Here is a 3184-nt window from a genome sequence, read left to right on the forward strand (position 1 = left end):
CACACTTTAGCCAGAAATACATGTATCAGTCCTTGAACTGCTGCGTGTGTTTGTCTGCCGGATGATTTCAGCTGCTGTGAATGCAGGTTTTCAGATGAAAGTTCAGGATTTAATCAGGATCACAGCATTAGCCTGCAATGAAGCAGGAAAACACTTTATACTGCAGTGAAATATGAGCACACTGCAGTGTCACACAATCTTCAGAAATCAATCTAATAAGCTGATCTGCTGCTCAAGAAACATTTCTGATTATTATCAATGTTGGAAACATGAATATTTTTGTGGAAACCGTGATGCATTTTATTTTTCAGGATTCACAGTTGAACTGACTCTGAGAGACTTCACACACTGACTCAAGGCTGGTGCTTTTAGATGAACGATCTGAGTGTATTTAATGATCATATCTGTATAGACAACATTAATCTTTAATGAACAGGAGGATCATGAAGTCCCCTGATGTCTGATTATCGTGTATCTGTACCGGAGCGATTCGGGTCTCAGCAGTGATTGTTTGTAGAGAGGAAGTGAAGGTCTGTTTCGCAGCAGGACAGCAAACGCTCCTCCGGTGAGCATCACAGATGAAGATGTGAGTGGAATATGTGTCGTGATTGTGTTCGGCTCGGGTTGAAAAGAGACGTCCGGCAGCTCTATTGTGCTGCTTTAATGATGTTCTAACAGCTCTGGCCTGTTTTTCTGACAGGGTTTGGAGAAGTTTACGTCCCGTCTGACCCAGATGAGGCTGACCTCTAATACCAGATCGTTCTGGTCCGAGAACACAACCCTCCTCCACAGCTTCAGACTTTACCTGTGTGTGGTGACACGTTTGTGCTCTGGTGCTCGAGCGCCTGCACTTTCTCAAGATCTATCAAAAGTGCCCCTCTTAGACAAATAGCAATGATAATATTGTGGTCAATAAAACTAAATGCATTTAAAAAAAATGAATATTACATCATTCATCGCCTGTTTGTCATGAATAATACACCAACCAATCATGATCTGGCACGAGATCAAACTTCACTGGACAGTCTGAAGTTCTTATTCATAAATCACTTGAAAACTACTTTTTCAAACCATTATTTAATAATTATTAATTTTCTTTATGATTATGCAGCATTATGAAAGTCTCTTATGCTCATCAAACCTGCATTTATTTGATAAAAAACACATTTTTTTTTTTAACCTATGATTCTTTTCTGGGGTTCATTGATAGATAAAAATTTAAAAGAAACAGCATATATTCAAAATAGTGGTGTTATATATATATATATATATATATATATATAACACCATTAGGGCTGTCAAATGATTAATCATGATTAATCACATCCAAAATAAAAGTTTTGTTTACATAATATATGTATGTGTACAGGGTATATTTATTATGTATATATAAATACACACACATAAATTATATATTTAGAAAATATTTACATGTATATACATTTATATATTTATATTCTTATATTTTATATTATATATAAATATATTTAATATATAAACATAACATATTCTTTTTAAATATATACATGCATGTGTGTGTATTTATATATACATAATAAATATACACAGTATACACACATATATTATGTAAACAAAACTTTTATTTTGGATGTGATTAATCGTGATTAATCATTTGACAGCCCTAATTTTTATCAATTTAACAAATTCTTGCTAAATAAAAACTAATTTCTTTCAAAAAATAAATGAAATAAATACTGACCTCAAGCTTCTGAACAGTAGTGTATCTGTATATTGTTACAAACATTATATTTTAAATAAATGCTGTTCTTTTTTTAAACTCTTTATTCATCAGAGAGTCCTGAATGAAAGTATCACAGGTTATAAAAAAATGTATAGCAGCAAAACTGTTTCCCACATTGATAATAAATCAGCATATCAGAATGAGTTCTGAAGGATGATGTTAACACGTGAGAATGAGGAAGCACAGGTATCTTAGCCAGTGTTAGTGTTAAATGCAAAAGCCTGTTATTAAGTGTCTCACTTAATTTAACGTGAAGTTACACAAGTACACAACAATGAAACGAAACGCAGAGACAAAACTAAGATTCAAGCTTGTTCTCAGTTCAAGGAGCTCGGTCCCCTTAAGTTAGTATTTGGTTGTTTTTTGGGAACCAAATAAAATGTTCTAGGATCGTTCTTTTTAGGTTTTAGGTTTTTTGAAACCATGAAGGAACATTCCCAGAATGTTGCAGGGAGGGTATTTGTGAGGAACCTAAACGTAACTTATACAGAATGTTCCTGAAGGTTTTGTTTTGTGCTGTGAGTAAAAGGAAAAAATACTCATTCTGTCATCATTTACTCTCCTTCACGTCCTTCAGTGATCATGGTCTTCAAAGTACTATAAACGTATCAGAGCATCAGTGCATTGTTTTGAGATAAGCTTCCTTCTGATCTGCTTTCATCTTCCTCCGGGTCCAGACGACATGAGGGCTGCTTCCAAATGCTGTAACTTTTGATTACTTCATGAAATCACCACAAAAATTCATTCACATACAGCTAAGATGTTGGGGAACTTTAAGAAAAATAATTTTCCCCCTACCTTATTTCTTTTCTGAGATACTGAATGTCAAACAAGAAAGATATGAAAATTTTCCCTTGAGCACACTCATTTTTCTTACATTTTATCACAGATTTCTCAACTTGAGAATGTCCAAATGTTTTTTTCCCTAAAAATACATAGTTTTCTATCAAGCGATACCTACTTTTTGACTCTCCGTGGAGTTTCGAGTCTTTACTTTTGTTGAAGGGTTTTATTTCAGCTAGTCACTGAGGCAGCATTTCTCATTTTCATTCAGTTAAACTTGGTGACCTTCACTAAAACAAACAAAAATAAATAAATAAATAAATAAATAAATAAAATATAAACTAAAATAATGAAAATGGGGGGAGGCAACAAAATTATAAAACTTAAAAATTAATCTGAAATACATAGATGTTTATTGATAAAAAAATTAATAAAAAAATAATAAAAACACAACTAAACTACTATGAAATATATAGACAATTGAAAATAAAGCAAATATGACAAAAACACAACACAATGTCTAAAACCTAAAACAAAAATATGAAAATGAAGACATGTCATAGTATAATATTATCTCATCGATTCTACAATAACACTGATATGAAACATGTAAGGATGATTTCCTAAAGGTTTTATTTA

The sequence above is a fragment of the Cyprinus carpio genome, chromosome A17 (assembly GCF_018340385.1).
Source record: "Cyprinus carpio isolate SPL01 chromosome A17, ASM1834038v1, whole genome shotgun sequence".
Classification (NCBI taxonomy): Eukaryota; Metazoa; Chordata; class Actinopteri; order Cypriniformes; family Cyprinidae; genus Cyprinus; species Cyprinus carpio.